Source organism: Marmota marmota, unplaced genomic scaffold (genome assembly GCF_001458135.2).
Source record: "Marmota marmota marmota unplaced genomic scaffold, marMar, whole genome shotgun sequence".
In the NCBI taxonomy this organism is placed as follows: domain Eukaryota; kingdom Metazoa; phylum Chordata; class Mammalia; order Rodentia; family Sciuridae; genus Marmota; species Marmota marmota.
In genome coordinates this window covers 8,320,135-8,335,699 of record NW_025999905.1, presented here as the reverse complement: position 1 = coordinate 8,335,699, position 15,565 = coordinate 8,320,135, and the positions used below count along the sequence as shown (strand labels likewise).

The 15,565-nt window shown below is 33.7% G+C and overlaps 1 pseudogene; it reads right to left on the bottom strand.

Moving 5' to 3' along the window:
- Positions 1 to 14,448: 14,448 nt before the first annotated feature.
- LOC125615507 lies at positions 14,449 to 15,162 on the bottom strand (annotated as a pseudogene).
- Positions 15,163 to 15,565: the final 403 nt, after the last annotated feature.

Genomic DNA, 15,565 nt, shown 5'->3' with positions numbered 1-15,565 from the left:
CTTTATGTTCAAAACACTAGAAAAACTAGGGATAACAGGAACTTACCTCAACATTGTAAAAGCTATATATGCTAAACCTCAGGCTAGCATCATCCTAAATGGAGAAAAACTGAAGGCATTCCCTCTAAAATCTGGAAAATTAATATGAAGTGGCAATGAATATACAGAAAAAGAGCAAAAAAATGAAAGAGAAGCAATTTGAGTTCCTCAAGACACTGGGACTGATAAAAGGATTAAATGATGTTCACTGAAAATACAACAAAAGGGGACAAAATAGAATGTTTGCACAACAGATGTTGGAAAAACTAAAGGGCAGACAAATGACTTTAGGTTTCTTAATAAAAATAAGCTAGGGAGTATATCTTTGTTGGTCCATAATAATAATGTAAAAAGAGATGAATTGCTTTGTGTTATTAAAATTAGGAGTAATTTCAATAGAGTAAAAACACTCTTTTTTACCTATAATCTGAGCCATATGAATGTTTTGGGAAAAAGGAATTTTGATTCTCTATACATCTTTTTTTTTTTTCATTAAACAAGACAAGTTTTAATTATGAACCATGTCTCAGGTGACTTGGAAAACAGGTTTGCTCACACTAGACTACTTCAAGCTTGGTTTTCTTAAGCTGACATGCATTCTCTGCTTTGGTCACAGATGCTCAGTAGCTTTTTGTGGAGTATGTCTCCACATAAGAGCAGCTGTATTGTTGATATAAATCACATGCTATTCTCCAAAATGGTTAAATGATAGTTTCAAAAAGTAATGGTTTATTAAAAATCCCCATGTGACCATGAAACAAAATGATGCACTTTGTATTTTGGACCCACGTAATATATTCAGTGAAGTTATGGTATAGTGTAACTTGAAGGAAATAATTGTCTACTTCAGGTCAGAGTAAATGTGTTATACTGTGAATTCTGTTTCCTTCTCTCAAAGTTTTTCCATTTGGGATGGGGATATAGCTCAGTTGGTAGAGTGCTTGCCTTTCATGCACAAGGCCTTCTGTTCAATCCCCAGTGTCACCAACATAAAAAAAAAAAAAAAGTTTTTCCATTGTTTTACTGTAATGTACAGTCACTTGCAATGACTTTGATTTTTTATTTGATGACATTATCTCTTAATTATTTCAACTCAAGCCCACCCCTACCACCAGGGAAATTCAATAGGCCAGTCTTGGTGTCTAATCCCAAGAATGTGCCACAGGATTTGAGGTCTTTGCTTTCTATTCCTAAATACATTGACACTCAGACACGTAAACAAGTACCAGCTAAGTTGGCTGTCTTCTTTGAAGTTATTTTCTGCAGAAATCACAGTCACTGACCAAATGATTTGAGAAGATTAAATTGTGCTTATTTTATGGCATTCTAAAACAGCAGGGTTAAATGCTGGACCAGATGCCAGCAGCTCAGCACCCACCCTTTCATGTTTAGCAGCCAGATACATCCACACAATTATTCTGGAGCAGAAATGTGCGATAGTGCCATTCTAGAGAGCAGAACTGAGTATTTGGAGTTTTACTACTTTTGTGAATGGATGATTCAACTATATTTTATATGCGCACAAAGTGTTTTTTAAAATTAGGTTGAATTTCAGTTGCTGGAGAGATTTTTTTTTTCTTTTTACTTCTTTTGGAGGAAAGACATCCCCTAGTTAAATTACCATTTTATCTATTCCAGGAGAATGTTGGATTCCTTTCTCTATCAAAAATTAGGACATGCACTTAGCCATTTTATTTATAATAGGAACTGGTTTGAAATACATGCACAGACACATATATACATGTATATACATGTTAGCATACATATGTATGTAGAAGCATGACACATTTTAAAATGATGCTATGTGAAAATTTTAAAGGAATAAAATTAGTATATTTCAACATGATACAATAATTTGTTTTGTTAATCTGCACAGGAAATATTTTCTCCTCTGAGCTTTCTGCCATAGTAACCAGGCGGAGGAGTGCCTGTTCATTCACTTCACACATCTTAATGGCAGGATGACAGGGTTTCACAGGCTGTGCAGAGCTGTGTGTGGGGCTTGCAAAGAAAGAGAGCCTCCTACTCAAAATTCACAGTATCACTGAAAAGATTATAGACTCCTAGGTAAAAATCAGTCATACGAATGATTTCAAATATAAGAGCAATAACCGGAAGTGTAAAATGAGTGTGTATTCGAAGAAATCATGCATAGTATAGGAAAAAAAAAAGATGGGAGTTTTGGGCAAGAGACACTACTCCCTCTAAAAACCAAGTTTTGAAGCACTTTTTGATGAAGGTAGGCCTTGACCTTTAATTAGAGAGAATTGAGGCTTTCCCCATATGTGGACGGAGAGGGCTACCATATCCTAGGGAAATAATTTCCATGAAGACAGGGATTTAGGGGCCTGTGGCATAGTGGGTACTGTGAGGTAATTGCCTAAATTGATGGGAGTTTTTGCTTTTAAAGAGATTCGAGAAGAAGAAAATAAGGTCAGGTCGGTTTAGCAAATTGCAAATGCCGAGCTGAATATCCTGATCTTAATCCTATTTACATTTGAGGAAAGAATGAAAGTTGTTGAGTGATAGCACACCTAGGTAAAAGAACATTATCTGGATTCTTGTGTGGTGTTGTACAAGATGGACAAAGGGAAACCTGCTTGTAGCCAGTTGGATACCGCAAGACAAGACTTCTGGAGGAAGTGCCACAAGACAACCTACATATCAGAAATAATGATCCAAATAAATTAGTGGGCAAAATCCAAAACAATAAAAACCAGTAACTGGGTCTCTAGCAACCAGTTGACTGGGGAAGGAATATGCCAAGAACAAAATCCACTTCGTACCAACAAATATTTCTGATAATTTGAGAATCAATTAACAATTAATCAATAAAACAATAAGCACTTCTCAGGATTTATCTTGTCAGTGTAATTACCAATGCAGAATAAATAAGAAAGAAGAAATGTTTGGATGGAGGGAGGTGGGAGAGGGACATCTAGAGAGTGATAAAGTCAATTGTAGCTTGAGTTCAAGGGAAACTGGTCAAAAGTGAGCAGAGAAAAAAAATCCTATCCTGTTTCATGACTTCTTAGAATGAGCTACTTTGAAAGGACAAGACAAAACAAAATATCTTATACATTTTAGATCAGGTAGCATTAAAATTAAACTCTACTCATAGCTTTTAATCAGTTTTACTGATTTTTGTGGCAATATTTTGTTTCCTTGTTTCCCCAGCCCTTCATTCTAAGCAGTTGGCAATCTTTGACACTCTTGTCCTTAGGGGGTTTTGTAGGGCAGAAACAGAAGCTGTACAATGTAGATCATTTTCAAACTCAGCAACAGCCTAAGTTTGGGATTCTATGGGGTAGGAAAGAGAGCAATACCTTTGGGAAGCTAAAAAATGTGGGGTTTTCCTGTGACCTCTGTGATTGACAGAAATCCACAGGTCACATAAGCCTCTGGAACTTGCTGTGAAGTGAACTCCCAGATACCCATCTTTTTCAAAGATACCTGCAAAGGAAGAGCATCAGGGTTTCCACAAACAGTGAGACATCAGGACTTTCTGTCTACCAGTGTCAACTATCAACATGTGACCACAGACATCTCACATCTTAACACATTGGTAGCACTCTCAGGCAGTCTCAAGAATAATTCGGGTTGAATCTTCTACAAGCCTTGTGTGGTAGAAAATCAATTTTAAAATTAGTTTGATTAAATAAAAGAAATTCAATATATTATGATTTATCAATGGAAACCTGCAAGCTGGAGAATTAAAGATCCAAAACTGTGTTTTTTTTCTTTTTCTTTTTAAATTCTTTCTTCCACCTATATATAGCTTGATATGGTAGACTTCTTCAGATTACTTTCAGTCCTAGAATTAGTATTACAATACTCTGCCACACTGAGGACCAAGTGGTGCGTATCTTCACAAGTATTTATTACTTAGTAGTGTTTCCAATGCTATTTTGATGTTGCTAGTTTCCATCATTCCCCAACACTATGAGTGATATGATTGAACTATGCAGAACAATTTCCTGTAGGAAATTCTTGCTCAAGTTCTTAGTGGTATGGAATTAGAGGCAAATAGTTGAATGTGTCTTGTATTGCATGTGATAACACACAACAATTCTCTTTCTGAGCAGTGAAATACCACTTTTAACCTCAGGCCAATGTATTTGAGACTTTCCTTCACCCAATGATTTCTGATTATTTACATAAAAAAAAATTAACATGTTTTGCATTATGGTCCCTAAAGTTAGACTGTCTCAAATGATTTTTAAAGATGAAGGAGTCATAGTGTTAAAAATTAAAAACAAAAAATCCATAAAAGTGCTATTTTTCTTCATATATATATATATGTTAATTCATCATAAATTTAGAAGGTCTCAGGGAATCAATGTCTATGCTTTATAAATCATTCGCTACCTATTTTAATTTTTTCAATACTCCTAAATGTCTATAAAATTTGTATTGTGCCATAATTGAAATTTTAACTGCACTGGGAAATTTTGCATATGTCATGCTATGTGAAGTGATGTTAAAATCTTTCCATAAGTGGTCCCAGAAATACTATTATTATTTCTTTTTATTAACGCCTAAGTAATCTGCATTTTTGATAATTTCAGAAAGACTGTCAACATTTGCCATATACTTTTACATTCTGCCAAATTATTTTTGACATTTCAGTTTCCACTTAATAAGTAAGTAGCTCTCATTCTTGGAGATGTTACTTAATAGATACCACATGTCCAAGGCCATAAATAAACAACATTTATTGTAAAGTAGGTTAATAATACAGCTCAAATACTGTTACTAGAGCTCCATATTATACAAATAAGAGCAAATTATTTTTGTAGCAATTATCTGAACTTGCCAAAACCCAACAGAGGCCATCATGCCTCAGGTGGGGCTTAACACTTAAATTTGTACTAACTTAAATTTGTACTAATCTCCTCTGGAGGAAGGAAGCATTAGCAAATGCTCAGAGGCAGCTGCTCATTTTATTATATAGCCAAATGCTACCAACAGGAGGGAATACTTAGGAGACCAATTTGAATTAACACGCTTGGAAAGTTAGGGGAAGTAGGAACATATATGATGTTTAAAAAAGTTAAAGGGATTATACATTTTTTTCCCCTTGGAGGCACACTTTCCTTTTCACATTTTTCCTGAAATCTTTATTTCTAGAAATTCTATTTAGGCCCATAATCTACATATAGTTACCAACAATGGTAGTTTATTAATATATCAATTAAAATGGAGAATCATAAGCCAATAGCAATCATTTTTTTTTCCTGAAGAAGCTGAAGTACTTCTCTTGGGACTGCTAGAAAATAGGAGTGATCTCCATTTGAGTAATATCAGCTCAGAAGAGGCAAGGAAGAAAGCTGTCATATGCCTTTGTTTAGTACAGAAAGATCAGAGATTTGGTCTAGAAAAGGAAGATTATCTCTCCTAGAAGGGAGACCATAAATAGAGCAAAAGATGAGCTTAATTATGGATAGAGAGGAATTAATAATTTGTATAAAGAGGAAATTAAGAGATTATTAGACCAAGAGGTCTGTAGGTACTCAGAGCAGCATTAGAAGTTGGAAAACGTATTTCTAGACAATAAACACCTGAAAAGAAATGTTATTGTTGTTGTAGTTTTGTGTCTTTATTATGGGATTTCAGAAGAATGTTGGTTTGTGGAGTTTCTTCCCCAGGTAACTTTATAATTTCTGTTTAATTTATGTACTCATTTTATGTAACAAACCTCAAGCACTGATAAATGACAGGCTCTGGGTTAAGTACTAGAGATACTCTTCTAGTTCTGGCTTGCAAGGATTTGATAATATCAATAGTCATATAGTGACTTAATTTTGAATAATACCTTTATTTCCTTTTTAAAATGGTAATATTCTGTTTAGGTGTACTCTTTGGTCAACATGATGTTGCTATTTATGGCAATGAATTAAAGAAAAGAAGGATTTTTTAAAATTTAAGGATTATATTCAGACTAATACAATAATCACTGCAAATTTTAGGGGACACAATTCTGTCCATAACATTGAATTTTGGGCCTAATTTGACAAATGTGGTGTTTTGTCATATTTACAATGAATTTATTTTTCTTTTTAAGAAAGGAGAAGTTTAAATTTGAAGACCCCTTTATACTTCTCTCCAATCACATTAAACATCCATCCTTACATTTTTTTATCTTTTCTTTCCAGGTTTATTACTTTATTATTTAGAATAAGAATATTATTATTTATTTATGTATATGTAAATAATATTTAGTACTATATTATATGCTTCAGTATGTTCTGAATTAGTACAATAATTCATAACTTATTCTTTATTTTACATTTTTTTGAGATCTCCTAATAGTATATATGTGAGTGTGTGTGTGTGTGTGTGTGTGTGAATTTATATATACACATATGCACATACATTACATATATCATATACATCTATAAACATTGTGTATGTAGACATATGTATCTTATGTGTATATATGTTGAAAATATAATACAGAAATATATTAGAATAGAGTTCCTGGTATACATATCAGAAAATCTTGAAAATATATTAATATATTTATAACTCACTTTTTATTTGTTCTTTTTAGATATAAGTGATAGTACATTGTATTTTGAATTATAATACATACATGGAGTATAACTTATTCCAATTAGGATCCCATTCTTCTGGTTGTATTTGATGTGGAGTTTCACTGGTCATATATTCATATATGAACATAGCAAAATTATGACCAATTCATTCTCCTTCCCTTCCCTTCATTCCCTTTTGTCTAATCTACTGAACTTTTATTCTTCCTCTCCACACCTTATTGTGGGTTAGTTTCAACATTCGGCCTTTAGTATTTTGGCATTGGCTTGTTTCACTTAGCATGATAGTCTCCAGTTCCATCCATTTGCTAGCATATGCCATAATTTCATTCTTTATGGCTGAGTGATATTTCATTGTGTATGTATACCATGTTTTCTTTATCCATCCATTGTTGAAGGGCACTTAGGTGGGTTCATAGCTTAGCTATTGTGAATTGAGCTGCTATAAACATTGATGTGACTGCATCTCTGTAGTATGCTTATTTTATGTTCTTTGGGTGTATACCAAGAAGTGGGATAATTGGGTCAAATGGTGGTTCCATTCTAAATGTTCTAAGAAATCTCTATACTGCTTTCTATACTGATTGCACAAATTTGCAGTTTATGTGAACATTCTTCACTCACCAGCAATTTATATGAACATTTTTCACCTACATCCTCACCAACATTTATTATTACTTATATTTTTTATAATTGACATTCTGACTAGTGTGAAATGAAATCTTAGAGTAGTTTTGATTAGCATTTCTCTAATTACTAGAAATGTTGAATATTTTTTTCATATATTTGTTGACTATTCATATTTCTTCATTTGTGTTTTACCTCTTACTATTTTCAAGATACCCTGATACAATACATATATATACACACACTTTATATAGTTATTTATGTATGTCTATATTTGTAGGAAAGTACATATGAATATACATGTACATATATATAAATGCATATACACGTACATGTATATATTTATATACACACAGACATATGTACATGTACAATTGATCAACAAATATATGAAAAAAATTTCAACATCTCTAGTAATTAGAGAAATGCAAATGAAAACTATGCTAAGATTTCATCTCATGCCAGTCAGTATGTCAGTTATCAAGAATACAAACAACAATAAGTGTTGGTGAGAATGTGGGGGAAAAGGCGCATTCATAAATTGCTAGTGGGACTGCAAATTGGTGCAACCAATCTGGAAAGCAGTATGGAGATTCCTTAGAAAAATTGGAATGGAACTATCATTTGACCTAGCTATCCCACTCCTTGGTCTATACCCAAAGGACTTAAAATCAGCATACTACAGGGACACAGGCAAATTAAAGTTTATAACAGCTCAATTCACAATAGCTAAGCTATGGAATCCACATAGGTACCCTTCTACAGATTAATGGATAAAGAAAACATGGTATATATACACAATGGAATATTACTCAGCAATAAAAGAGAATAAAATTATGGCATTTGTAAATGAATGGATGGAGTTGGGGAATATCATGCTAAGTGAAGTAAGCCAATCCCCCAAAATCAAATGTTGAATGTTCTCTCTGGTAAGTGGTTGCTGATCTATAATGGGGTGTGGACATGGGAAAATGGAGGGAAGGCAGCGGAGGGGGCATGGAGGCAGGAAACATGGTGGAATGAGATGAATATCATTACTCTAGGTACATATATGACTGCATATATGGTGTGACACTACATCATGGACAACCAGAGAAATGAAAAATTGTGCTGCAATTGTGTACAATAAATCAAAATGCATTTTGCTGTCATATATACCTAACTAAAATAAATATATAAAAATATGTACATATATAATAGAATATGTAAAAAATAGTTTTATTTTTAGTATCAGGGATTGAAATCAGGGGTACTCGACCACTGAGCTTTGTATTTTATTTAGAGAACGGGTCTCACTGAGTTGCTTAGTGCCTTGCACCTTGCAGTTGCTGAGGCTGGCTTTGAACTTGCAATTCTCCTGTCTCAGCCTCCCAAGGTGTTGGAATTGCAGGCATGTGCCACCGCATCCAGCTAGAATATGTATAAAATAGTAAGAAAAAAACAGATATTAAAGAATGAGCTAAGAACACATACATATACACTTATATTTTAAAACTGTGAACGTATTCCATTATAAGAATGTACCATTACCTATCCCCTCTCCTATTAGAAAGACACGTTGTTTCCATTTATTGCTGTTATAATCATTGCTATATATGTGAAGATTTTCCTAAGGTATTTTTTATCTAACCAGAGAGTTTTAGCAAGTTAAACTTCACTGAAATGCATAAAGTGATGAATCATGTTGTCTCTGGTAGTTTTCCTTCCTTACATGCCTGCCGACATATGATGCTAAGAATAAAAGCTGCTTCTTTGAAAGGTAGCCATAAAATGGGATCTTGTTTTAAAATTTGCATTTCCCGGATTGGAAATACACTAAGCATGTTTTCATATGATTTTGAGCCACCTAAATTTCATATTTCTTATTTCATGCTTGTTCATATTTCTTGTCCATTTTGTTCCGTTGATCAAAAGTTAATTCATCTTCATATTCTAAAATACTTTCTTAATTATGGGTGTTTAAAATATCTTCTTCCAAAACTCTCTTTTTCATCCCTTCCCTAACAAATCCTAAATTAAATATCAAATAATCATGTTGATTATTTTATGAACATTTGTTAATGGGATCAAAGCGTTGAATTTAATATTATACTTCGTGCAATCAACTTTCATTGTTCTATTCAGATACACTTTTCTTATTTTAATGTTTAATTTCATTACATGCGTATACTACATCTTGTTCATTCTACTGTGAAAGGTATTTGGTATTCTTGTAGTTTATTTAAAGTATTATGAAAAATCTTGTTCCTGTTTTTAAGTCATTTGCCTATTGAATGGCTTATTTTTGGATTACAGGTCTTCTTTATATATTCCTTTCTGTAGCTTTTTGCCTCATTTAAGAGTAGCATATATTCTCTTACTAAATTATTATTTTAATTCTCTGAATAGTATTGTGATGAACAATTTATTTTTTTAATGCAAGTTCACGTTCTTAGTCTTTCTTAGTAGGGTTTTTATTGTGCTCTTAAATAATCTTTTCCTAAACTATGTTCATAAAAATGTTTCACTATATTGTCTTTTAAAATTTGAGTATTACCCTCACATGGTGGTGAATGCCTGTAATGCAAGTGACTCAGGAGGCTGAGGCAGGAGGATCACAAGTTCAAAGGCAGCCTCAGCAATTTAGCGAGGCTCTAAGTAACTTAGTGAGACCTGTCTCAAAATAAAAAATAAAAAGGCTGGGTTTGTGGCTCAATGTTTAAGTGCCTCTGGGTTCAATTCCTGGTACCAACCAACCAACAAACAAAAACCAAACAAAAACAAAAACAAAAAACAACTTGAGTGTTTTACATTTAGACTGATAATTTAGAATTAATGATTTTTTTAATATGGTGAGAGGCATGTGGAATGGCCTTAGAAGACTCAGTAATAGTGCCAGCAAGGTGACAATAAACTTACAAGACAAGTGCAAGGTTTCCTGGAGGCTGTCTATGCACTTAATCAGTGCCCAAAATGGTGCTCTTTTAATCATAGGGAGGATTCATGGATCTAAGGAATACAGAGTGTAGAAATGGAACTGATATCACTAGCTGTTATCTTTAGTGATTCATGTGCAAAATTTTCCTTCCTGTCCCCATGACCTTATATTCTGTTGGTCTATAGATGACATCCCAAGAGAATTAAGCTTATACCAGGAGATATACATGATTCCATTGAACTGGACATTAAGACTGCCACCTGGTGACTTTGGGCTCCTTGTCCCTCTGAATCAATAAGCAAAGAAAATTCTATTTGGGTTATGGTAAATGATCCTGAGAAGAAATTGGACTGCTATTATAGGTAAGGAAGAATATGTCTGAAATACAGGAGACCACTTAGGGCATCTCTTAGTACTAGCATGCCCTTTGATTAAAGTCAATGGAAAAACACAATAATTCAGGCAGAACAACTGAAGGCCTATACTCTTCAGGAAAAAAGTTTGGGTCACTGCACCATGTAAAGAAATTATGACCAGCTAAGGTGATTTTTAGTGCAAAAAGATAAAGTGCAAAGTAGTTATAAATATAGATATGACCATGTGACTAGTTACAAAAATTAGCATTGTAATTGTTATATTTATTCCCTATTTTGTCCTGAATATTTTTGCATGTGTATAGTATTTTTTATTTTCTCTAATTTCCCTTATTATATAACATGAAATGCATTTACTTCATATCATAGTTTATAAGTTTTGTTAACTTTACATCTCAGTATATAAGTGACAGGATAATGAAGGGAAGTGTGATCACAACTCATGAACTTTGCATCCTCCTCTGGTGAAAGTATTAGTGTACTTTCAGTTGTATGCAAGATAGTTGTTTCTTATTAGGAGAAAGTATGACTTCCTTATTGCCTTTATAAATTAAATATTTTATAAGGAGATGTATGTGGATTCTACATTGACAAGGGGTGGACTGTGATGTTTAATTTTATTTGTCAACTTGGCTAGGCTGTAGTTCCCAACTGGTTGTGAAACACCAGTCATGATGTTGTAAAGCTCTTTATTAAGAGCAATTCTCTGATCAATCATTAGAAATTGAATAAAGCAAATTACTTCCACAACATGGGAAGGCTGTATCCAACCATATCCAATCCTGAGTCTCAAGAGCAAAGATAGGTTTCCGGAAGAAGCTGTTCTGCCTCAAGATTGTAATACAGAAATCCTGCCTGAGCTCTTTGTCTACTGGCTTGCAGTGTCAACTCTCACTTGAATTTTCAGCCTGCTGGCTCATCTTGCAGATTTCAATCTTGCTGATCCCTACAATCGGTACCAGTCATTTCATTAATCTCTCACTCTCAGGATTCTCTGGAGAACCCTGGCTAACCTTGTATCCAACAACATTGCTTTACTCATTTTCTTAACTAATAATTAGATGTAGATTATTTTTGATTTTCTGACTGTGAAGTGTGACATTTTATTTCCTTTCTTGTTTTACTATAATTGTTTGGGTATCCAGTGAAATATTCAAAATCAGTGCTGATAATGGGATATCAAGGGGAAGCTTTCACTATTTTATAATTTTGTATTTTGTTGTGGATTTTGTAGATACTTTACTACAGAATGAAATTTTAAAGAAAGTTTTATAAAGATTCTTTTTTCTTAATTTTTATTGTTGGTTGTTCAAAACATTACATAGTTCTTGACATATCATATTTCACACTTTGATTCAAGTGGGTTATGAACTCCCATTTTTACCCCGTATACAGATTGCAGAATCACATCGGTTACACATCCACTGATTTACATATTGCCATACTAGTGTCTGTTGTATTCTGCTGCCTTTCCTATCCTCTACTATCCCCCCTCCCCTCCCCTCCCCTCCCCTCTTCTCTCTCTACCCCATATAAAGATTCTTAAAAATAAATAATGAAAGCTCATATGTGTTCAATAATTTCTTTTTATGCGTGTAAAATCAAAATAATATAATTTTTTTCTTTATCCCATTATTGTTAATTGAGCCAACCTAGCATTACTGGAATAATCTCCTCCTGGCTGGAATAATTTACTGTTTTCATATTTTTCTAGATTTTTTTCACATTGGGTTTTATATTATTGTCGATTATTGCTTTGCAGCCCAGGAAATGTGTATTGTTGTGGTGGTGGTCAAAATTTATAAAATATTCCATATTTGTTTTTCTATTTTTCCTTGTATTTCTGTGAAAGCATATGATTATTTATTATGTTATATCATTCTGATCACTATGAAGTTTTTTTAAATCTCTACTAATGTCTGCGCCTTAGAATACACTTTGATATCAATATCATTAGAGTAGTTTTTTCAAATATTTTGACTTGTTTTCCGCTTTTCTTACTTTTGTTCTTTATTTTTAACTATTTAATTTTTACTTTTAACTATTTTTACACGTCTTTGACAAGCATGGAGTTGTTGCCATTGTTGATAAATTCAGTCAGAGAAATGTTTGCCTTTTACAGGGAATTTAATTCCATTAAATTTTACTGGATTAGTTTTTACTGATATTAATCACATGTTTGTGTTTGAATCTATATTTCCCTCTTTGCTTGTGATATTTTCCATATATAGGTATACACATATAGCTATGTGGATGTGTGTGTGTGTGTATACATATGTGTGTATGTATGTGTATATATATACATATATATGTATATATATATGTTTCCTAGCTTCTTTTGGTTTGAATTTTGGAAATTATTTTATTTTAGTCCACTAGTTTGAAATGTTTAAGTGATTATATTGTAGCCAGAGTTTACCTTAAGTATGTGTAAATTTTAACTACTATTAAAGACTAGCACATCATCTCTTAGTGGCTTAAAACACAATATTTTTTCAGAGTGAACAAATGACAAATGTTATTGAAAAACATCCTTGGCCATGAGCATATAATCGAAATAAGTCATCATAAAAATGGAATTTTCTAGAAACTTCATTTTACCCCAATAATGTATATTTTCCTCACAGTAGACTTTGATACTCTGTTTGCTTTAATATAAGAGTATATATTGGTACCCACTAAGAAAAATTAAGCAAAAATGAACAACTTGTATTAGTTATCTTATGGAAGACTGTATCCTTGACTCAACCAACTTCTGAAAACTGGGATGAATAAAAGGAGATTTGATCCTGGATATTTAAATCATCACCTGCAAAGAATGAAAAAACTTTGGTTTGTGTGGAGGGGGGTGAGGGAAGGAGTTAGGTTTTGGGGATGAGAAAGATGGTAGAATGAGATATCCTATATACATGTATGATTATACCACTGGAATGACTCTGCACTATATATAGTCAAAGAGATGAGAATTTGTGCTCATTTGTGTATAAAATGTCAAAATGCATTTTACTGTAAAATTAATTAATTAATTAATTTAAAAAATCATTACCTGCTCAGTTCTATTTTATGTCTCAGTATTACAATATTTAAAAGAGCCAGATTCACCAAAGTGGGTGTTTAGAAATATACATTATTTCATTGACTGCTTTTTGAAATCATGAAACATTATCAGAAATGTACTGCATTTGGTGGAGATGAAAGTTGTATAACTTTGGAGTTGGAAGATCTCTGTCTCAGTGACTCCTTTTCAGAGAAGCCAACCACATTGATGGGCACAACAAACTAGGCATTCAGGAGATGTGTATTGTTATTTTGGTGGTGGATGTTATGAGTGCCTCTGGTTTTCAACTGTTCTTGCCTTAAGAATGCCTATATCTGGTCTGGGGATGTGGCTCAAGCGGTAGCGTGCTTGCCTGGCATGCGTGCGGCCCGAGTTCGATCCTCAGCACCACATACAAACAAAGATGTTGTGTCTGCCGAAAACTAAAAAATAAATATTAAAAAAATTCTCTCTCTATCTCTTTATTAAAAAAAAAAAGAATGCCTATATCTTAGTCCCAAAGGAATGGAATGTGATATAACTGGGTAGACAGTTCCTTCCTTTAGAAAAGGTAACATCTAACTCAAGATATAATCCTGTATTTTTAGTCTTTTGCTCCTCTAAAACCACAGTTAAGAAAGTAAAAAGGCAAGTTCCAACCTAGAAGAAACTTCACAACATACATATCAAACAAAGTCAATTACAAATAGAATAAAGAATCAACCACAGACTTGACTAGACACCTCACAAAATATTACAAATAGTGAATAATTATACAAAAACATGATCAGTATTAGAGAAACTAAGATTTGCAGTAAGACACTACCATACACCTATTAGGATGACTGAAATCAAAGAGACTGTATCAGTATTTGTGAAAACATGAAACAATTGACAGCATCACTTGAGGTTCTTGCTAAGGTTGGAGAAGGCAGTGCCTACAAGGGTCATCAGCATTTTATCCCCATCCTTGAGTTCTTCACCATGTGGTTTGGTTTCAATTTTAAATATAATCTGGAAACATCTCTTAAAGTGCTACAAAAATTCTGTTGTGTAAGGAGAGAGTGGTCCTAGTAGGGCTCTGAAATCTTCCTGTAGTCCAAGGGTCATGAGCAGTAGTTCCAGAGTTTGGTTAGTCTAGTTTACAATCCACCCCTGTAGATTTCTTTGAGTAACATCCTGGCATGGTTGGGTTGGAGTCTAGTTCAGCACTGAGGAAGTTGCCATTGGTGGTCTCAGCAACCAGTGACAACCCAAAGCCTGGAGATATCCCAGAGGTGACTCCTTTCCTGTGGTCTGTGTAAATATAGATGTTGGGCATGAACTTGTTGAAGATGCTTCTTGCAGAATCTGCAATCTAGTGTTCCATCTGAGGTGATAAATGTACGGAGTATGCTATTCCTCTGATACATTTAATTTTTCCTGGATCCATGAGCTTAATGGGTTTCAGGACCTTACTTTCAGGACAAGAGAAAACCACTTTGCCTCCTCCCCTGGAGGAATTCTTCATCACACAATCTTTAGCTCCAAAGATTCATCGCCAATTGCAAACTTTCTCTCAACAAAGGAAGAGCTTAGAACATCAACCAAAGGGTCAACTTAGTCATTGATCATTCCTCATACCGTGCTCATTGGAATGTAAAATGGCACAATAACTTTGGAAAACAGTTTAGCTATTTCTTAAAAAAGTGAAAAACATGTTTTCTTATGATCTGAGCATCCCACTCCTTGGTATACAGTTAAGAGAAGTGAGATTATATATCCATACAAGGAATTGTACCTAAATACAAAGGATTTTTACTTGTAGTGGCCCCAAACTGGAAACAACCCAAATGTCCATCAGCAGATGGATTGCTGCAATACAAGGGAATGCTCTCCAGAAATAAAAAGGAATTAGCTATTGAGACACAAGAAACAATGAGTAATCTAGCATTCAAGGGTAGCTTCATGTTTAGAGAGAGTGGCTATAAATAAAAGAGCAATTAATTATGAAGACTTTGACATTTAAGAATGAAAC